General features: G+C 41.0%; 1 protein-coding gene across 1 annotated transcript in view; it reads right to left on the bottom strand.

Moving 5' to 3' along the window:
• Positions 1-23,324, bottom strand: part of LYPD6B (LY6/PLAUR domain containing 6B) — a 116,102-nt gene that overhangs the window by 69,380 nt on the left and 23,398 nt on the right. The window contains exon 4 of the mRNA XM_011971466.1: positions 13,546-13,651. The gene's annotated coding sequence lies outside the window, so the exon portion shown is untranslated. The remainder of the gene's footprint in view (positions 1-13,545; positions 13,652-23,324) is intronic.

Below are 23,324 nucleotides of genomic sequence, written 5' to 3'. Positions count from 1 at the left end.
GACATTCCCACAGGCTGCAGAAGCTGGACCCCAACAGGCTGAAACTAGGATGCTAACACAAAGGATCTCAAGTTAGCCTAATCAGGAGCCCCCGAATGAAAAAGGCACTCAGCTCTCTGTCCCAAGTAATTACTTACCCCATCTCAGGACATCAGTAATATGTATTCTGGATAGACGAGACGCACAATTTGAGCGCTAAACTTTTAACTGTGAATACCATTCCTACCCTCCAAGTGTAATTAAGTTAATTCAGGCCTTTTTGATGTACAACCACACCCCTACTCTTCCCAAAAAAGTCCCATTGGCCTGAATCCAATTATCAAAGGTAAGAACCCCAATAAGGCAATCAACGTTTATCAGTTATGAAATTGAACTTGAACTTGTAGAATGACAATTCCCTTCTGTTGTGGGCTGAATTACGTACCCCGACCTTACCACACCAGATTAATATGTTGAGGTCCTAATCCCCAGTACCTCAGAATGTGACTGTATTTGGAGAGTTTTAAGAGGTAATTAATTTAAAATGAGGTCATATGGGTGGGCCCTAATCTAATCCAATAGGTGTCCAATAGAAATAGGGACACAGACATACTGATGGAAGAAAATATGAAGACACAGGGATAAGACCAGCCACAGGCTATGGAGACAGGCCTCAGAAAGACCCAACCTTGCTGACCTGACACCTTGATTTTGAACTTTCGGCTTCCAGAAGTATGAGAAAATAAATTTCTCTTATTTAAGCCACATCATCTGTGGTGCTTTGTTGTGGAAGCCTGAGCTAATACACCTTCCTTTCTCTTTCTCCTCCGATTGCCAGGATTCCCAGGGAAAAGTCTGGAAAGGTCACAGGGACACTCTGTGTCCTACTCAAGGACCTCACTGTCATTCATTCCCTTATCCCCAAGCAGGGTAATCTCTAAATCCAAAGAAAGTGACAGACAGGAACACCTCATAAACATCGTGAAGATCCCGACTCTGAAACAGGAGACCACTGCCTTCCCCATGCCCTCTGATCTCCATAGCATGGGACCGTTCCGCAACCTTCTCAAATGCTCTGTGCTGACTAGAGGTTCCACTGCAAACAGCATCTTTGGGATGCTGTTTTCAAAAATCGTATCCTCACTTCTCTTACCTTGACACCCAGGGCTGGCTCAGATGCCTTAACCAATCATAGTTTCCTCTCTTTCTGAAAAGAAAAGGAAGAGTAGGGGCAAAAATCCTTGCACATTACAGAAGCAAGTCCAGAGTAAGACATTATCAGCAACAAAAAGACTCCCAGTTGCCTCAAGGCTTGATTCATAAGTAATCACTTTTTCCTTCACTGGAAGAGTTCACACAGGAGAAGTGATTGATGTCCTTTGTCAGTGCTGGGAGCCATGAACACCATAGTTAATTTCTACAGCCTTCACAGACAATGTTTGACCTATAGCATAGGTGGGCATTAGGTCCGACTCCCAATCCTATGGCTCAAAGGAGATTGCAGTGTATTGAGAGGGGGAATAAAATAAAATGGACTGCTGGGAGGCAAGTCACAAGTGACAGTGGTAGAATGAGGGACCACTTAACCTGTCCTCATGTCCTAGATCCATTACACTCCCTTGTCTTGCTCCCCAGCCTCTGGACAAAGCCAAAACAAGCTGAGCGCAGTTTTACCCAGAAGTATCCACAAATGAATACAAAATTTCCTTTGGTATTAGAAGTAATGCCCTCCAGCACTCCCTGGGGCAGCAAACAAGGCCCTTGGATCTCTCCAGGCTGCAGTGATGGGCTGGGAGTTCTCATCCAGGGCACATTGCAGCCGCAGGGCAATACTGACACTTGCACCTGCCAAGTTGCAGCAGTGGAAGGAAAAGGAGAGGGCCTGATGCAATTAGCCAGGTGAATAGAGAACTTGTCAAACCATTTAGATAAGACAGTCCATGAATGCATTCAGTTCCCATGACCAGAGGGTGATTGTGCTTCTGCCGGCTGCTGATTCTGCAGGCTGCAGAGCATTTTCCTAGTAAGGAAGTGAGAAGCAAAAGGATGATTTCTCAGTCTGCAAGTTCCAGGGCTCTTGTGGTAATTCAGCATGCATCACGCCTCAAACCAAGAGGTAATTTTACTTTAAGGGATCAGGAAACATACCCTTGACACTGAGTGACTTTGTAACAGAATCTCAAACTCGATGGTAGATTTTTTAAAAAATCAAGTATCCAATTAATAAAAAAGAAACAAAGCTTCCATATGCAGTTCAATATTCCTTACTTCCCTTACCAATTGGTTATGTATTAGCTTTGCTAAATGATTTTGTTTCAATTGTTGGATTGTGAGTATTTGGGAAGTCCATATGGAATCGTATTATCTTGTATCTCTTTCAGTACCTAGCATATAGCATTGGACACAAAATAGAAACTCAATAAACGCTCAATTACTGATTGCTTCTTGCTTTTGAAATAGTTTTTCCTGTAGGGAAGCAAATCTACTGTACCTGCCTCATTTTTGAATAACATCACTCCGCCACTCTCCCCACCCCACCCCATCCACATCACCAAATGTTGCTAACATCAGCAACAGGATCTTCTCAATGAATATCTATCTTTTCAGTGGATCACATAAAATAACAAAGTTCAGGATGGAGCTGGTTGGTAAATTCTTGTGCTCGATGTTTAAATCTGAACATAATCTGAATTAGTTTCCTAGGTCTGCTATAACAAATTACAAAAAAAAAAAAAAAAATGGTGGCTTAAAACAACAGAAATCGATTCTTACATTTCTGAAGGGCCAGAAGGCCATAGTCAAAGGTGCCAGCAGGGTTGGTTCATTCTGGAGGCTCGGAGGAAGATGTGTTCCAGGCCTCTCTCCTCCTAGTTTCTGGTAGTTCTAACAATTGTTGCCATGCTTTGGCTACATAACTCCAATCTCTGCCTTTTCTTCATATGCCCTTCCCCTTGGGTCTGTGTGTCCCCTCATTTCTCTTAAAAGGACACCAGTCATTGGACCTAGGGTCCATACTCAATCCAGGATGAGCTCATCCTGAGATTCTTAATCACATCTGCAAACATACCAGAGGTTGGGACTTGGATTTTTTTTTTTTTTTTTTTTGCCGGGGGAGGGGGGAGGCACGGGGAGAGGAGATACAAATCCATTATAATATTCAAAACAAGAAGACATCATCTTTACCACAAAACTCCATCTTCTTCCCCATTCTCTTCATATTATTAGAATCACCATCCTCCTAGTCAGGAGCCAGGCTGAATTCTTGAGTCATCTTCAAGGGCTCTCACCTTGTTGCTCCCCGAATGCCAATAAATTCCATAATCCACAGTAATGAAGGACAACTGAATCAGCTGTGCCCTGCAAAAGTGATCATGCCTGTCCTCTCTTTTCCATGCCTGCCATCACAATCACCCTGGCCCCAGCTGGGATCACCTGTCTTAGACCAGGTCAAGACTTTTTTTTTTCTTTTTGTCACAGAATCTCGCTCTGTCGCCAGGCTGGAGTGCAGTGGCACGATCTCGGCTCACTGCAATCTCCACCTCCCAGGTTCAAGCATTTCTCCTGCCTCAGCCTCCCAAGTAGCTGGGACTACAGGAACACACCATCACACCTGGTTAATTTTTTTGTATTTTAGTAGAGACGGTGTTCCACCATGTTGGCCAGGATGGTCTCAATCTCCTGACCTCATGATCTGCCTTCCTCGGCCTCCCAAAGTGCTGGGATTACAGACATGAGCCACCGCATCCGGCTAAGACTTCTTCTTAACTATTCTCCCAGTTTCCTTTACTGATCATACCACATACTACTGCCTTAAACAGATCCTGACCATCCCATGACACTGTCCAAAAGCTTTCAGTGGCATTGAACCAAATAAAACCCAATCTATTTATAACCAAGCACCCAGGCCCACTAGAATGGGTCCCAAACCCCTCTCACAAGCGTATTTTCCACTGCTGTCCTCCATTTGGTTCAAGCCCTGGTCAAAAGAGATGACTGACTGTCCTTAAATAGAGCCTCTAAGTCTTGGAGGACTCTGCCTGGGCTTTATTCATTAATTCAAGAAGCCCCTATCTCAACCCGTGTTCCTTGTTAATATCGTACACAGAAAAGCCCAGCTCAAAACAACGCATCTAAAAGACCCTGTTCAGCTTTTATCAACCACACTGGATTCCTCCTTTTAAAATTTAACAGCATGCTTGACAGACGAGGGATTCTTGTTTTCTCCTCCCTTAGGGTATTTACTGCTCCATTAGGGGACTTAGTGCTTCCTTAGAGCACTTGCCATAAGCCTCATGGCAGAGTATGGATGGAACTGTTACCCACTGCAACGCCTAGGTGACTTAGCTGGACCCCTACCCCACTTTTGTTGCCCAGTGTTTCTGCAACATAGCTAAATGCCTACTGAGCTTTAACCCTGCTTATTTTTAGGAAACAGGATGTCTGGGGTCAGAAGTTTCTTCTTAGGCAGCTTACTCAACCTCTGAAGAACCTCTAGCTTCATTATAATTCAATTTCCATACTGAATGACACTCCCACCAGTGCTAAGATGGTTGACAATCACAATGACAATGACTGGATGAGACGAAAAAAGGACAAAATCAAGGAAACTCTTCGATTCCTAGAAAATCTTTATCCCTTTCGAAGAAAAAGCATGAATATGCCTCCCACTGTTCTTAATGCCCAGCCCCTTCATTAAGGATGCCCCATATCCGTAACTTACAGTTCGTAGGAACCCAGAAGTTGATTTGTGAGCTACACTCCTACTTGTCCAATTCCATAGCCATTGACCAAAGCCTGTGGTGCCTGACACTCACTTTTGGTTTTGTGTGTTGGCTTCATGAAAATGAACAGGCAAGAGCCCCTTTCTGGGGTAACCAGGACCCCGGGTAACAGAACTCTGCTTTAGTTATAAAATGTAAGCATACCCCATGATCTAGCACAGGGCCTTGCATATGACATGCACTCATAAATATTTGATCAATAAAAGATATATAGAACAGGTGAATAATACAGCCCCTGCCTTTAAGGAGCTTGCATTTGGGGACCGGGGAGAATGTGATAAGCATAAAAGTGAGTAACAATGACCTATACCATAATATTCTAAGTATCATAAAAGAAATATAAATGAAATTATGTAGGGAGCACAAAAAAGAAAGCTTTTCAAAAGAAAGGAGTTTTATGAAGGAGGTAGAACTTCAAATAGATCTCGAAGGAGAAACAATATATTGGTGAGCAAATGTCAGAGAGTGAGGGAAAAGAGTTAAATACAGAACCAAAAGCATCTGCAAAAAGCACAGAATGGTGACTAGTGGAAGGCAAGGCCAGAAAGTGAGGCCAGCATCTGGAATACCACAATAAGGAATTTGAAATTGAGTCTGCAGGAGACAGGAGCCACGGAAGGCTTTGGAGCAGAGGTGTGATGTAGCCACATCTGCATTTTCAGATGACCATTTACACAGCATCGCAGAAACCAAGCTGGGTTGTGCATCAGAATCACCTGGAGAGTTTCCAAATTGCTTAATATATACAGAAAAGTACAAATAACAATACAACACTTCTCCATTCTCCAACAAGACACCAAGAACCAAGCTAACTTGTTCTATAGAATCCCTGAGGAGTTTGGCACCTAAGGACATCTATTGGCAAGAAGGCAGGGGTGAATCTTAGATTGAAAACAAGGTGATTTTTAAAAAGTAGACAGAACAACTTAGACCTCCAGAGCATCTCCTGAGCCCTATATGGCACGGCACTGATCCTATAGAAGATTAGAGCTTCCTCCTTTGGAAAAATTTAACTAGAGGGTTCTCTGGACTTGAAAGCATCAGGCAAAATGAAGCAGTGGATAAAGTATGGCACGGAGAACTGGGAGATTCAGCCACAGTCTGAACACTGAAGCACCCCGCACCTATACAGCTGCAGAAACACAAGCCTTCTCCCTGTGTCCTCCTTCCCACCTGGCCTCCCTCCTCCAGGAGACTGGAGAATTCTTCTCTGGAGAAACTACAGGGTCCCAGAGGACACCATACATACCTACCATACAGCGCCTACAGGATAGCCCCACCTATTCATACTGAACTTTCAGCTTAAAGACAGCCCAGGATCACCAGACATTGGAGGCAAACCTCCCACATGAAAAAGTGGGTCCAAAAATAACAAATAGTACATGGACCTCAGAGACAATAAGGCATATGAAAACTATGTATTTTTTTCTCAAAAGATAAAAATGTCATCTGGTTATTGTTTTATACATCCAATATTTCTTTGTAAAAGGAATAATGAAAATAGGGTAGGACTCTTAGAAGTAAAAAGAAGTTAGAAATTTTTAAAAAATCAGTAGAAGGGTTCAAGATGATGTCAAAGAAATCTTTCAGAAAGTAGAAACATTTGTGAAGGGAAATGATAAAGGCACAGAAGATCAGTACACGAGCCAAACGAGTTCTAGAAACAACCAAAGGGAACAAAAATGTAAGCTAAGAAATAATCAAATAAATATATATTTTTAATTTTCTACTACTAAAATACATGAGTCTCCAGTTTGAAAGGGCTCAGAGAAGGCCCAGCAAAATGAATGAAAAAAATACATGTACATTATTGTGAAATTTCAGAACCAGAGAAAATCTTAAAAGTTTCTGGAGAAGGGGAAAAAATTACAAATAAATGATCACAAACCAAAATGACATCAGACTTTTCCATAGCCACATATATAGAAAAGCACGGCAAGTAACTACAAAATCTTAAAACAAACAAACAACAAACTATTTCACTCTTGTTCAGCCCTTAAACTTGAGAGATAATTTTTCTGATATAGAATTAAAGATACTTTTAGATATGCAAAGGGTCAAGAATCTGACCTCCTATTAAAAGATGCCTAGGAAGAAATCAGGGGGTGTGCACCAGCAAAACAAAAGAGTAAGCAAATAAAGAGGATGACGGATTCAGAAAACAAGAATATCGTAACAAAGAACCACCACAAAGAGAAATAGCAATACAACAGCTCCACACCAACCATACAGAGCAACCCATCCACATTAACGCAAGAGGACTCAGGGCTCCAAGCTGCTTGTAGCAATGATGTTTACATATACTCAGTCAATAATATTCTAGGTAAAGTGAGAAGATATACAAGAAAGGGAGTAGGTGATCACAGTACATGTTGGGTAAGCAGTGACAAATTGCAGAATTATAATGTCAATTGTTACCACTAATTTAACTAGAGACTTTTGATATAACAAAAGGTCATAGATAACATCCAAAACTGATAAGACAAGGAAGAGTGGTATATGCATGTTATTTAGAAATGCAGAGGTCAATACCAAAAGAAACAGCTACAACAATAAAGGAAGGTGGTCTCTACAGAGGACTAAAGGATGTGGATCACAAGGCTTCCATTATATGCCCTTTAGAGGTTGTATGGAGATAAAGAAAGGGGAAGGATTGATTCATGGATACTTTCTGAGGGTAGACGATATGAAGGAAAGTTGAAGATGTTCTTCTACAATTAGAAGTAGGGGAGGTTGGTTATACATAGGGAATGAATCAGGGGGTTAGGGAGGGTGAGAAAAGAATTTAATCAAGGAACCCACATTATGGTGCATGTGATACATTCTTGTTCCTTGTGCAGAAGTCTTCCCTGGCTGCTTGAAATATGAATTCCTCAAAGGCAAGTACTTCCTTTGTACCTTCTACAGGAATTTGCATTCAGTAGTTATTTTAAAACTGTAAGTTGAATGTTTGAAAAATCAACTAAGATTAATAGGGCCAGCAATTACTATGCAGACAGGACATAGTGGGTGTGTGTGTGTGTGTGTGTGTGTGTGTGTGTGTGTGTGTGTGTGTGTGTGTGTAGGATTTGAGTACAGGAGGAGACTAATTTATGCTCAATAAACTATGAATGAAAGAAAAATAGAATATAAAAATCACACACAAAATTAACTCTTGGAAATCTTTCTAGAGAGCTTAGTTTCTTGGTTTGGGCTTTGTTTTTTACCTATAAATGAAGAAAATAACATGTGAAGACACATAATTCAAGTTCCTTCTATTAGGCTGGTGCAAAAGTAATTGCAATTTTGCCATTACTTTTAATGGTGAAAACTGCAATTACTTTTTCATCAACCTCATAGACCTCTGATCATTCTTGTGTAACTCCAAATGCCTGGAATGTTCTTCCTCCCCCCACCCCTTGTCAATGTATCCTTCAGGTTTCAGTTTAGCTGCTTTCTTAAAGGTCTTTCCACGCCCTCTTCTGCTTTCGTTAGTTCCCTGGGTACTCTCCCTCATATACAGCATTCACCACCTCTTCACAGCACTTAGCATCATTTCCAATTACATATTTGATTTGGTGTTGCAACTACTGTTTGCTCAATAAGACTGCAGGTTGTAGAAGTCTGTAAAACACATGTTCATCCACTGTCCCATAATCCTACTCTTTTCAGGTCAGCCAAGGGCTCCTGTCACACCTGTGAGCCATTGCATCCAGGCTTCCTCAGCGCTGCTCTAAATAAGAGGAGGCAAACTGGCAATCTAGAGGGTACAATGGCCCAGAGAGGTGTTTAGTTTGGCTAACACAGTTTTTTAAATGGAAACATTCACACTAAAGTCTGTATTTCTAACCTCTATTGAAATAACAAAAGGGCTGGCCATTTCTGCTTTACATGATAACACCACATGTCTGGAACTAGAGTGAGAAAAGAGACAGGCCAAAAATATATAAGCCTGGACATCCCTCTAAGGAGATGGTTCAGAGCTACAATGAATTTGCAAAAGGTCCATGACCCAAAGAGAGATTAAAGCCTTGAAACAGCCCCTCTTCCTTCCCCAACATTTTATCATCTTCTAAGTGTTTTGCCCTCTGCTCGCCCCACATCTGTAGTTTGGCAAAGATCTGAATTTCACTCCTTTAATCTCTTTTCAGTCACTCCCTCCAGCCCTTAATCACTTTTATGACTCTTTCCTAAAAGCCTCCAATTTGTCCAAATCCAACTGTGAAGTCCTGCATTTCTTTTCCCTGGAAAGATGTAACACAGTTTAGAATTACTAAGCAAGGGTTCACCTAAAAGCTTTTAGAAGAAATATCCAAGATTTGACATGTTAAATTAATTTTCACATGCAGCTGCTCAATTCAGAAAGGAAAATGCAGGGCATTCCGGAGAACGGAAGGCACTGGGATATTGCATAGAGATATTTCCTTTGCCTGATTGTGTACTGAACTGACAGGCAAATGGGTCAAGAGAGATTTGCTCCATTAGCCATCTTGAATATCCTGAAAACAGAAGAAGAATGGAAACTACCCATAGCTCAGAACACATGACTACCATCATTTCTGACTATACACACACACAACTCAAAACACCCTACACACACACACACACACACACACACACACAGGCCCATGTACATAAATTTGCAATCAGCCAATCAGCCAAACCTGCCCTACTCAATCTTGAAGCTTCTTGTAGTCACATCAAAGCATCACACAAGGCTGGGCACGGTGGCTCATGCCTGTAAACCCAGCACTTTGGGAAGCCAAGATGAGTGGATCACTTGTGGTTAGGAGTTTGAGACCAGCCTGGCCAATATGGTGAAACCCTGTCTGTACTAAAAATACAAAAATTAGCCGGGCGTGGTGGCGCTCGTCTGTAATCCCAGCTACTCCGGAGGCTGCAGGGGGAGAATCACTTGAACCTGGAAGGTGGAGGCTGCAGTGAACGGAGACTGTGCCACTGCACTCTAGCCTGGGTGACAGAGAGAGACCCTGTCTCCAAAAAAAAAAAAAACAAAAACAAAAACAAAAACACACACACACACACACACACAAACAAGCAAACCCTCAAACAAAGCATCGCACAGTATGATCTGACTGGAGGTAGATCTGACTGGAGGTAGTCACAATACATAAATAAATTCCTATCAGATAAGAATTCATTTAAATTCCTCTCAAAGCTTTTCAAGAGGCAGAAAAACCTGTTCTTCAGCGATACCCTCCCCTGGATTAATGACTTGGGTTACCCTGTTTATCACAAATTAAGGTAACTTAGTAGTTGGATTGATAATAGCTCTTCCTCCTCAAATTGCTTCACTATGGGGTTTCTGCTTCATTTTTTGTTTTGTTTTTGTTTTCTTTTGAATATGTAGAGTTTGGGGTCACACATCAACCCCCAAACCTCCTGGAAGCAGAGTAGGCATCAGGGCCTTGGGCAAAGCAAGGCTCAAAGAGAATCTGAGTCAACGCTCTGGGAACCGCTGAGAAGCGGGGTTCTGCTTCTCTGCCCTGGAGTCTCAGACCGTGTGGGAGGAGCCCTTCATTTGACCATCCCCAGCAATCATACTGGAGGGATGAGGCCTCAGGAGTGCCTGTATTTGTGATACAATTCTAGAACTTTCCATGTGTGCACCTCGAGTTTCTTGTGCCCTACCTGACAGTGTTGTGAAGAAATAAAAAATAAAAATAATTTATAGAAGATTCTACAGTGTTTGAAATATGTTCCAGCAGGTAAGCACAAGGGTCTTCTAATTCCACAGCTACCAGCCCTAAAGTCTCCAATGCCTATTGTTTGTTACTATCGGAATTTTCCTGGAGTTGCTTTTCCTTCACACATCCTTGGGGTTGTTAATATTTGGAGTCTCTGGGGAGTGGTCTCTAACAGCCATAATTCAGCCAAGACTGTCTAAACTGAGAGGGTCTTTAAGATCTAGGGGTTCTCTTCACTGGGCCTTCCAAATGACCCCTAAGCTGATTATAATACTTATCTACAAAAATGCCTCCAAAGGCTCCCACTGCTCCTCAGACAAATGCAAACTCTTTCACACAGCCTGGTGTGGCCCGGCCCTGCTGCCTACCTCCCATCTTGCCACTGCCATTCTCCCTCATCCACACGGCCTTCTTTCTGAGGTTCATATTTGCCACGCTCCATCCTTCTGCAGAGCCTCTGTATACAGCATCCCGCCCCTCCCCTACGGTGCCTCTTCCTCCCTTTCACTTGCTCTTAACTCTTAGTCTTCCTTTCTATCTCAGTGTATGTACCACTCAGCCTGGAGAACCTGGCCTCTCCCACCAAGATTAACTCCACCTAATAAAGGTTCACAGCACAGTCCATTCCTCATTCTCCCATGAGCATGCCACATCACTGCAATTTTGCATGTGCTTGTATAATGACATGATTAATATCTGTCCCTTGCATTGGATATTAAGCTCTGCGAGGATAGGACCATGTCTGTTTTTGTTCACTCATATCATCATTGGTACAGAAGAGGTTTAATGAATATCAGATGGACATGCAGATGGAGGCATGAATACGCCGTCTCAGCAGAACTGTCTTCTTCCCTGCCCTAGTTTGCATACCTTATCCTCTCCAGTTTTCACCTCTGGCCATATGTTTCCTCTGCCCAGAAGTTCCTTTCCCCCAACTGTCACCTGTTTTCTTCAGAGGTCTGCCTCCCCTACTATGAGGAACAAACCTTGTGCACCTTCCTGGATTCCTTAAAGCATTGCCTTTATTTCTCTTTCTTTTGATTGGCACCCTCACTTTCACTGGGTCACCACTCTGTTTTGCATTGACCAGAATGCCACACCATGGAGCTTCCTGAGAAGTCTCTGAGGGGTGGAGGATGACAACTTCAAGTGAAGTAGCATTAGCGGCTCATGGGACAAAATTTTGCTGATGTTAAAAGGGAGAAGTGAGGGAGGCTGGCAGATACATCCACCCCTCTTTCTCTCTTCTATGGGCTTTTTCAACATGTGGCCCCTCCTTGTGATCCTCCTGTATTAGTTGCAGAAGAGACAGATGTGGTTCTTCAGGCTTGCCGGAAGGCATCAGTCAGCACAATAAAGTATCCCAGTGCGTTCACTGTATCTTCCCCTGTCTCACTTCTCTTTTCCCTCACTCTCGCCGCTGGGCTGTGTCTTCCGAATAAATTGTTAGCATCTTAATTTTTTTCTCAGACTCTGCTCTCTTGAGCATCCAGGCAGATATCCTGTGATACCCCAGGTCCCCTCAAGAGCACAACTGCATTTATTATCCAAGCACACAATCCAGTAGTTTGAGAAGGGTTTCTCTCTAAATATCCTGTGAAAGGATGAGGCTATTGGAAACTTGGCCTGGACTAACAGAAGGAAACTCATAATGCCTCTGCTTGAATCTGCTCTAGTCAGAACCCACCATCAGTAGCACTGATTTTAATTCTGAGAAGTCTAATTTAAAACTGTGTTTCTCAACATTTTCAAATGATGGACCGCTTAAAGAATCTGATGGGGGCTATGAACCCCTCTTCCCAGAAAAAATGCATATATGCATCTGTTCACTGTCAGTTTAGGGGGTTCTCAGGACCTCTGAAGCCCCATTCGTAGATTTCGTATTAGGAAACACAATCAATGGGCAGTGACAGGTAGAGCAGTTGACACCAGGTTTCATAGGGAACAGCGGAAAGAACAAATTCAATACAAATCAGGGGTGGAAGACGTGAAAGTTTGTGTATTTGAAGGCATGTCAAGTGGAAAAGCCATTAAATGTTTGTTCCTATAGTATCTCCTCTTCTGGGGGTGACTTCTCTAATTTCCACAGAAAGGTTTTGCTGTCCTAGCCTCATGAGTATGCTGTAATTCTTACTTATAAAATACTACCAGTCTTGGCCGGGCACCGTGCTCATGCTTGTAATCCCAGCACTTTGGGAAGCCAAGGCAGGTGGATCACTTGAGCCCAGGGGTTCAAAACCAATGTGGCCAACATGGTGAAATCTCATCTCTACTAAAAATACAAAAATTAGCCAGGTGTGGTGGTAGGTGCCTGTAATCCCAGCTACTTGGGAGGCTAAGGCAGGAGAATCCCAGCTACTTGAGAGGCTAAGGCAGGAGCCCAGGAGTTCAAAACCAGTGGGGCCAACATGGTGAAACCTTGTCTCTACTAAAAATAAAAAAAGTAGCCAGGTGTGGTGGTGGGTGCCTGTAATCCCAGCTACTTGGGAGGCTAAGGCAGGAGGTGGAAAGCGCAGTGAGCCAAGATCACGCCACTGCACTCCAGCCTGGGTGACGGGGGAGGCTCTGTTTCAAAAAAAACAAAAAACAAAAAACAAAAAAAACCCCAAAAAACAAAACACACACACACACACACACACACAAACAAAAACGAAAAAGCAAAACAAAACAAAGAAAACCTAGTCTTTCATCTAAAGGGCCAGATAGAGGTTCCACTTTGGACAGAAATGTCAAAAAAGACAGTGCCCAAAGACCTCACCCCCATTCTTGTTTTCTTTCTTCTTCATAAAAGTCATTCTGAGCTTGTACGCCATACAGAAACTGGCAGGAGGCTGGCTTCAGGCCATAGTTTGCCATCCTCTGCATTAAGCTGAAGCCACTGATGAACCAGTCCATCTCCCCCATCATACTACAAGCTCCTCTGAGGCAGAAGTCATCATTTATTTTGCCCTGGGTCCCCAGTTCTAACACAGTGATAAGTACACAGTCGAAGGTTAATATATGTATGTTAGATGAAAGAATCCACCACAAAGACCTCCCTTATCATGCAGTTTGAACTGATCTCATCTCATCTCTCAGGACCTGCTGACCACACTTACCCAATTATGTGGAGTGCTGTGGCTGTCCGCTGACTTGAGAGGCTTAACAAAAAAACCAGAGAATCCTTTCTTTGCCAATTTTCAGGTTGTTTTTTGAGTTTCTGATGTGAAAAGCATAAAATAACCACTCACTGCTTATTTCCATAGCTAGCCTTTTAAAAGTAATATTCGAAGTGGGGATGATGCCAAGAAATCTGTTAAATATTCTTGTGCAGCTGTTCACATCTTAGCATTTAATTAGTTATAATTGCAATTTAAAAACAATTAAACTCTGTGGGAGTTATTTACTGCATCTCGTGGTGATTCTGTCTTTATGCTCCTCAGAGGAGACAATTGGAAGGAGAGATCTGCTGAGATTGATAAGACAAGTTATTGTCACCCATAGTTAATTTCCCTTGTCATTGTTTTAGGGTGACGGAGGTGTGACGATTTTTTGTTGTTGTTGTTGTTGTTGTTTTGCATCACATGTTACAATTTTAGAACACAAATTTCTAAACTTTTCAAATGGTATAGTCAAAACATGGTGTAGATCTGTAGTTTTCTCTCACATCCTCAGCATAGGAAGACCAAGAAGAACCACCATTTCTCACCAAAGGTCCCTGCCCAGATCATAAACTCATTGTCTTAAAGTTGGAACTAAAATTTACATACAATGACCCAAGAAGCTGAGATGGAAAAACAAAGGGGAATTCGAGTGTGCTAATGGTCTCATCTTGTACAAATAGAAACTACCAATTAAATTAAACTTGCCTGGGAAATAAGTGGATTTATGCATCTTTTTAAAAGTGTAGTCCATACATGTAATATCGTAGATGGGATCATGGGGGAAATAATGGACAAAAGGAAAAGATCTAAGGAGATCTGAATAAATATGGACGTTAACTAATAATAACGTATCATTATTGTCTCATTAATTGTGAAAAATGTACCATACTGATGTAAGATGTGAATAGCAGAAACTGAGTGTGGGGTATATGTGAAGTCTTCGTACTATCTTTTCAACTTCTCCATACATCTATAACTATTCTAAAGTAAAAAGTTTATTAATTTCTAAAACTAAGGGTATTCCCTAAAGAATACAATTAACATATGTAGCTTGTAATCAGATGAAGAAGGAAAAAGTAGGTTTAAGAAAATATTTAGTTAAGAGGTCAGGAAACCAGGTGTAGTGGCATGCCCTTGTAGTCCCAGCTGCTCGGGGGGCTAAGAAGGGAGGATCACTTGAGACCAGGAGTTCAAGGCCAGCCTGGGCAAAATAGTGAGACCCTATCTCTAAAATTAAAACATTTATTTTAAAAAAAGACAGGAAATAAGAAAAAGTTGTCTATGGGGGGAGAGGTTGATAAGCATTATACACAACACACACAAAAGAAAGTGGCAAAAGCAAGGTTTGTATTTTAAGGATGCAGTATCTCCTATCCTGTTCCCCTACTTTAATATTTGGCTGGCACTCTCCAATTCCCTTCTCATTCAAAACTTCTTTCACTCGTATCCCAGACCCCTTATCAGTGATTTGTGATTCAATCAACCAATGAACAAATATTCACTGAGCCCCTGGTGCTGGTGTAAGATCCTCAGTAAATGCTACATGACCCCATTCCTGGAAAAAAGCAAGGCAGCTGCCCCATGGGTCTTCCTCAGGGGCACCTCCCAAGCCCGGTGCAGTGCTGGCTGCACCCGGCTGGCACTCAATACACATTTGTCCAGATTGTCTCCCCCGCCTGGGTCTGCACCCTGGCTGCGTGATGAAATCACCTGGGGAACTTTTAATAAACGCCAATGCCCAGAGCCACGCCAAACAAGATTCTAATTTAACTCGTCTTAAGTGAAGTTAGCCAGAACACCAGTATTTTTTAAAAGCTGAGCAGAAGTTTTTAATACACAGCAGGGTTTCTTATACAGGAATCCATAAGGTAAGTGATAGCAGACTAAGTCTCGATGTTATCAGTTAACGATTATAACAGTACAGGTGTGACAGTTCTAAATTAGTACTATGGTCTCTCCAGCAGCTACCAACTCACTGTGCAGACAAGACTGGAGTTACGCAGCTGCAAACCAGGGAGCACCAAAGACTGCCAGCAAGCCACCAGAAGCTGGAAAGAGGAGAAGAAAGATTTCTCTATAGATCTTAAAGGAAGCATGGCCTTGCTGACACCTTGATTTCAGACTTCTAACATCCAGGACTATGAGACAATAAATTTCTGTTGTTCTGAACCATCCAGATTGTATTACTTTGTTACAGCTGACCTAGGAAATTAAAATTAATACAGCTTCCAATTAGGTACGGGGGGTAAAAGAAGAATAAGATAAAACTTCATAATCCAACAGAAGGTTGGAATTTTTTTAATAGTAAAAGGAAAAAAAGTAAGAAAGATTTCATATAACAAATACAAAATAATATGGCAGAAATAAATTCAATGTATCAGTAATTCAGAAACTATGGACACATTACATTCACTTGGAATGCAAAATGTTGAATGGCTTTACAAATCTGATTCATTGCTATGTAATTCCTAGTGACACTTCCAGAATAACAGAACAAAATGATAGAAAATATATAAAAAATACAGAAGATGAAAAGACACACCAAACAACTTTAAAAAAAAAAAAAAGGCTGAGATGGTAATACTGATATCAGAGGCAAAAGGCAACAATTCATAGTGACAATGCACCAAGAAGATGTCCCTAAACACAGCCTACAAAAATTTAGAGGAAAAACTGACAACTCTGAGGAGAAATGGAAAATCCCACAGTGGAAAGTCAGTAGGGCTACAGATGATGTGAACATGACCAGCAAGATGAATCTAAAAATATGCTTAAAATTGTACTCCCTATGAACAGAATTCACATTCTTTTCTCTTTTTTTAAGTACATGGAGTATTCATAAAATGAACCATGTACTAGGTTTTCAAGAAGTCCCAATAAATTTCAAAGAATCAGGGTTACTACAGACAACACTCCTTGACCAAAATACAATATTTTTTATCGCTGAATTCAACTTAACTTTGACAGAAATGCGAATTAAACTAAAATGAAATTGGATTTTTCAATTATATTGCAAATACAAAAGAACAGTAACACCCCGTGTTGGCAAAGATAGGAGAAAATGGGATGCTTGGCCATGGCAGAGTGTATATGGACAGTATTTGGCAGTATCTATCAAAATTTAAAATATACATTTCCCCCTTTGCTTCCAATCCATTTCCAGGAATTTTTCTTATAGATACACTTAACAAATGTATGAGGATTGTCATCACAATATTGATTGTTATAACAAAAGATATAAAAACCTTAATGTCTATCAAAGTGGGAATGACCTAATTGCAGTTTTCTCTTATAGTTAAATATTAATAAGAATTAGGCAGCTCCATGCTCACTAATTGGAAGAACTCCAAGACCCGCAAGGTGCAAAGCAACATATATAGTCACAATCTTAATATTTATAAGGAGAGAAGTATTTACATTCTAAGAACATAACCAAGAACCTGCTAACATTAGGTGCTTCTGAAAAGAAGTACAGGGAGACAGGATAGACCTGCTTTCACTAAATACTTTTTTGTAGTATTTGCATTTTTACCATGTTTATGAATTACTATTTAAATAATAAATAGGCAGAAGTCTCTAGTCATTTCATTTATTCATTTAAAATGAAACATCTAAATAAAATGAAGTCTCTGGTGATAAGCCTAATAAACTTATTGCAGATATTCCAAATTCCTTTGCACAGTCCTTTTAAATTCGCTTATTGATGAACTGTCAGGGCTAACTTGTCTGCAATGAAACCAGCAAACACGTTTAACAAGGCTTTCAAGAAGGTCATTACCTGATTGGTACATGCAAACGTACCCAGTAAAAACTGCAGGGCAAGAACAGTGCAGACAAATGGAAGACTTTCCTAGCAAGGCAATGTGATGAACCCTGGCTACCTCCCTGATTTCTCTCCCAGCTGTACTCCATGTGGATGCACCAAGTACAATTGTGGCTCTGCCTCAGGACCTTTGCATGCATCATTCCTATTTCCTGGAATGCTCTGCCCCGGACAGTCACATGGCTTACTCCCTGGATTCACTCAGCTCTCTGCCCAAATGTCACTTAGTCACAAAAGCTTGCCCTGACCAGTTTATCTAAAAAAAATTCTACCCTGTCGATCTCTATTCCTTTACCTGGTTTTAGTGCTTTTTTCATCACTTAGCACCACCTGATGATTTTTCTTGGCCTCTCACATTAGAAGGTAAGCTCCATGAGGACAGGGACTTTTTTACTGTTATCTGTCAGTACCTATAGCACCCAGTAGGCACCAAATAAATATGTGTCTCTATCATAAAATTTGCAGATAGGAAATCTAAACATTGTTTTCTTTATGTTTTGGCCAAACCCCTTCTAAAGTGTTTGTTTATTTTTGCAAACTGCAGCTTCCTCTCTCCTTTTATGCCTAACTAACGATCAAAGATAGGACAAATGGAAAAAAGTTTTCTCTGGAGAAAGAAAATTCAAGGATGGAGAGGAAGAATTTACACCATGATGCTGGATTTTGTGGAAATTCACTAGGCATTTATTTCCTTGGTCACCCAATCATAAAAGTGAAGGAAAAAATCTTCTTTCAGCCAGTGTGGGGAATACAACAACAATGCTACAAGTACTGGCATTCTAAATGCAAGGATGAGCTTAAAGAAATTATTTGAATCTAAGAGTGTGGGAGGGACATTGGCTCTCATGGTCCAGCAGATGTGAGTCAGATCTAGCTAACTCCCCGAGGATCAAGGACTCAGCTGCCATGCCCTGAACAGACACCCCCGATTCCTACAAGTTCAACTCTCTATGAGACTTCTCCCATTTACCTTCTCTGGACCTCACTTAGCGCTAACCTATGTGAGGGAATCACTGGGACAGAAGGAAGCCTTCTCGCCCTGCCACTTCCCAGCAGCCCTGCCCTGAAAGAACTCCCCACACTTTGGTTCTTTAAGGGAGCCCCACATCATGCAAAGCACTGAGCCACAAGCTCGCTCATTGCCTTGGCATCACTGACTGAGAAAAGATGGTGGTAGGTGTAGGCTACAAGCCAAACACTCAGGGTCCCCAGCCTTTTCCCACCACAGCCTGTCACCCAGGAAATAGAGAACAAGTCTTTCCAATCCCTCCCCCATGCACAAGGTCCTCTGGAAGCAGGTTATATACATTTGTGAATACATTTGTGAATTTATACACAGCCTGGTGTCAGGCCAATAAACTACTTCTGGAATTCAGTCCCAGTAAAGCAAAAAATAAATAAATAAAATCCACCCCCACGCAACAATGAAAAAGGAAGGAAGCAAGAAATTTTAAAAAGAGGTGAGTCTTCTATTCTTCCTACCCACGGGCTTTTCCAGTCTCTAGGAAGTTCTTCTTATAGTCTAACCTAATTTCTTCTTGAACCAGTGTAAGACTTATACGTCTCCAATTTTCATGGGAAATGGAGAGGAGCTCACAACTATGATCCGTATTACCTATCTTCAAATACTTCAGGGCCTCTCTCTGCCTTCTCTTCTCTAAGATAAACAAGTTATCTTCTTTAAGTCTGTAATAAAAATCTGATTTATTTCATGGCCCCCTTGATCTTGAAACACTGCAAATTTGAATAAGAGATTTTTTTAAAGTAGTTATGTTGCTGTAAGTTCTGCTCCTGTAATACTTAAAATTCCCCCATTATGATACCTCTTTGCTTGTTATATTTTAAACAGTGCAGGGAATGAGAAAAGATTTGCCTTGCTAGCATCTGTCACCGCCGACCCTGGGTTGCCTCTGAAGTGTATGCTTACAGCATTTACCTAAAATTATTAAGTGCTCTGGTGACATTATTACAAGAGGGGGCAGGAAGAGTGTCAACCTAATGAAGCGGCAGATTCTATCTGATGGTCTCCATCTGAAAATGGGCACAGGCCAGGCTGTGTGCTAATCAAGCCACCAAGGGCCCTTCACCCTTGGACAACAGTAGCCTTTGACTACACTTGAGAGGAAAATGAGCTGCCCCCTTTCTAGTGCTAATAAGCTTAGTGGAGAACGGGGTTATGTTTCATGGGAAAAGCCACGCTCTCCCCTTCCAGGGCAAGCATCCAAAGCACAGGGGCTCCAGGAGGCAATAAACCATTCCTTCCCGAGTTGGAAATTGAACCACCTTGCTGGAAGGCTGACACTGTGGCCTTGAGTTCAGGACTGCCAGCACTTCACGGTGCTACATGTCATAGGGTTTCCATGTATCCTTATTGAATAAATGAATTAATGAGTTAGTAAGATTTACATTTGGTTCTGAACTTCCTAGTAAACAGCAAGAGGAATATACCAGTTCACGTAGTTTTCATGTGCATAAGACAGAAGAGAACATTACTTGAGAAAATAGAACACTGCCAAAATTGTTTTGGAGAATGTTGAACACATGCTTCTGTGTGTTCTTAAAGTCCTCTGTTGATGGTCATGTGCAGTGGCTCACACCTATGTAATACCAGCAATTTGGGAGGCCATGATAGGAGGATTGCTTGAGGCCAGGAGTTCAGGAGTTCAACACTAGCCTAGGTAATATAGCAAGGCTCCGTCTCCACAAAAAAATTGAAAATGAGCTGAGTGTGGTACACATACCTGTAGTCTTAGCCACTTGGGAGCCTGAGGTGACAGGATCGCTTGAGCCCAGGAGTTCAATGATACAGTGAGCTATAATCATACCACTACCCTCCAGCCTGGGTGACAGAGCAAGACCCTGTGTCTACTTAAAAAAAGAAAATCTCCTCTGCTAAAAACTCATGCAAAAGGTCAGTGCTCTTATTCTTTATCTGCTAATGGAAAGATCTGTTGGTCACACATGGATTTTCCCACCCACATCTGCACCTGCTTACGTGGCAAAAATAAAAGTCAGTAGCTTCTTCTCTACATCTTTAATAGCCAACATGAACATACTATGGAGTCACACTCATTCAAACTGTTGGGCCTGGAACAAGAAATCACATGGAGTACTGTGCAGCAATACATAAACTGTTTCTCATCAAGTGGTCAGATTCTACCTGCTAATAATGTGCAACTAATTCTAGACTTCCTTTCCCTCCCTAGGTTCATATTTATCAATGACAAGAGTCTGAATCCATATATTCAAACAGGAGTTCAGAGAGTAGAAAAGAGAACATAATTTGTGTTTTTTAAAAAAGTAATTTCAATGAATAATGTCATCACACAAACTCTTTCAATTCAGCAGGAAAGAAGCCACAGGACATTATTCTAGCTTCTAAGCAGGATAAATAGAAACTTGGAGGAAGCAATTAGCCTTCTGAATTTTGGAATTTAATGATACTTTATAAAGAGTGAAAAGATTAACTCCTAATGTCAGCCGGGTTGACGTGAAAACAGATAATTTTACATGGTATTAGAGGTAATGGCATTGGTACATCATACCAAATTGCCCCAGAAAGATTGTATTAAAATTTAAAATATGTATTCCTTTGACCCAGCAAGTTTACTTCCAGTAATCTATTATAATGAAATAATAGACTATTTCTTTGTAAGTTACAAAGATATATGTGTAGGGATTTATTTATAGTACAGATGTGTCGTTTATGAAAGAAAAAATGAAAACAATCCAAATGTCTGCTAACGAAAATTTGATTAAATAAGCCCTGGCATATTTAAAGAACTATGATTGTTTCACTCTTGTATGCACAAATATTTATTGAGCATCTGTTATGCTGAGCGTGGTTCTAAGCACGAGTTATATCACATAAAATATACAAAAATCTCTGCTCTTGTTGAATTTATATTCCAGACAAAAGTTTTTGAAAAAAATTTTAATTGGTAAATTTTGAAATGCCTACATGTTTTTGAAATAGAGACATACATATATTTCAGAGATACATATTTTCTTAAACATAGATAAGCCAGATGTGCCCTTAAATGAACCCTCTGCAATCTCTCTGAAGCCCCTGTGGGTCCCTTACTTGCAAATGGGAAACCACTGGAGTATCTTAAAAATAAAATAATAGTAGCCTGAGCTTTGGAACACACTTAAACGGATCCACTCATGGCTTTGATATATACACTAACTGCATGATCTTAGCAATTTAATTAACCTCACTCATCCAGTTCCCCCTCTTTGACTCACAGGATTACTATAAGAGTTCAAAGAAAAAAAATACCTAAAATCCTTTACACAATGCCTAGAAAACAGCAGATGCTCAATAAATATCTGCTGCCTTCACTGTCTCCTTATACTGCGTTGGCATTCAGAACACAACTTCTCACTGCCTTTCTTTACTAAGTTATTATCCAACTTAAAAGGAAATGCATCCATCCAAAACATTTAAATGAAGAATTATTGTTGCTGGATCAAAGGATTTTTAATTTTCCTCTCTGTCCTCTTTCTCTATCTTGGCCCATATATCCACAGCAAAAATCAATCAATCTTCTTTCCTTCAGCAACCACATCTTTGTACTCCTTAGCACTGTTCCCTCTTCACAGAATAAGCTGCCTAAAAACATTTTTTAACTAGGCCAATATTCATTAGCTTACTTCCACCAGTATTCACATTTTTTTCACAAAATAATTATTTTCTCACAAAGCTTATAAGTCAGCAAGGACAAACGCCTCTGCGGAATTTGGAGGAACCATACCCTTCTAAACTGACGGCAGCACCCTCACAATTTGTTTTCTATTGGATGTTTTTCCTTAATTCACACACTTCACTTAATGCTTCAGCACAGAAAAATCTTTCAGCAGAATATCTATTAGATACTCGCAATCACGAAAATAAAATCCAGTGGCATACAATAAGATGCCTCGTGACCCACTGCCATCTGCGAGTGAGACGTTGTACCAGTGAATCTGCTAAGAAGCTAATGAAGACTCGGAATCTCTGGATGCTAGAGTTGGCCTCTGGCTGTCAGGTTCTACCAAAAGCCACGGTAATTCTTTCATTTAGTCCAGGACACTGGTAGCTTATGAAATATTGAAAACAATGTTTCCTATGAAACTCACTGTTTCATCAGATAAATACTTTCAGGCACTTGGCACCAAGGGGATAAAAATGCAACTTCCGAAGTAATGCTCTGTTTAGACTTATATGCATATGAAACTGTGAAACTAATATATTTTTCTTTTTGCTTTGGTTGCCAGAATGTTCTGAATAAGATATAAATCTTAATAACTCATTCATTCTTCTACGTAGTCAATAAACATACACGGAGCCCCTATTACATGTCAGCCACCATGCAAACTGCTGGTAATTTTAAGCTCAAGGACACAGTGCCAGCCCATCAGAAAGCCATGGAAAGATATGAATTAGCAGGTAGCGATGACTATGATTAGACATTCATGGGATACTCTGGGAACACAAAGAAAGGGTACGACTCCCAGCCTGGGGTGGGGAGGGATGGCAGGGAGAATCAAGGAAAATATCCCCTTAATGTAACATAAGATATCAGCTCTGGTTCTTAGTAAATTATCTCTCATTTGATTTATGAGGTTTCTTAATTCTTTCTTTAAAAATGTTTTAAGCCTCTAGAAATAGTTTGGAAAAAAACGGCACTTTTGTTTTTTGAGACAGGGTCTCATTTTGTTATCCAGGCTGGAGTGCAGTGGCACGATCTTGGGTCACAGTTGCCTCCACCTCCTGGGTTCAAGCGATTCTCCTGTCTCAGCCTCCTGAGTAGCTGGGATGACAGGCACCTGCCACCACCCCCAGCTAATTTTTGTATTTTTAGTAGAGATGGGGTTTCACCATGTTGGCCAGGCTGGTCTTGAACTCCTGACCTCAGGTGATCCACCA

Source organism: Mandrillus leucophaeus, unplaced genomic scaffold (genome assembly GCF_000951045.1).
Source record: "Mandrillus leucophaeus isolate KB7577 unplaced genomic scaffold, Mleu.le_1.0 Scaffold1225, whole genome shotgun sequence".
Lineage (NCBI taxonomy): Eukaryota > Metazoa > Chordata > Mammalia > Primates > Cercopithecidae > Mandrillus > Mandrillus leucophaeus.
The sequence above is the reverse complement of the archived record's forward strand: the minus strand, read 5'-3'. Positions and strand labels throughout refer to the sequence as shown.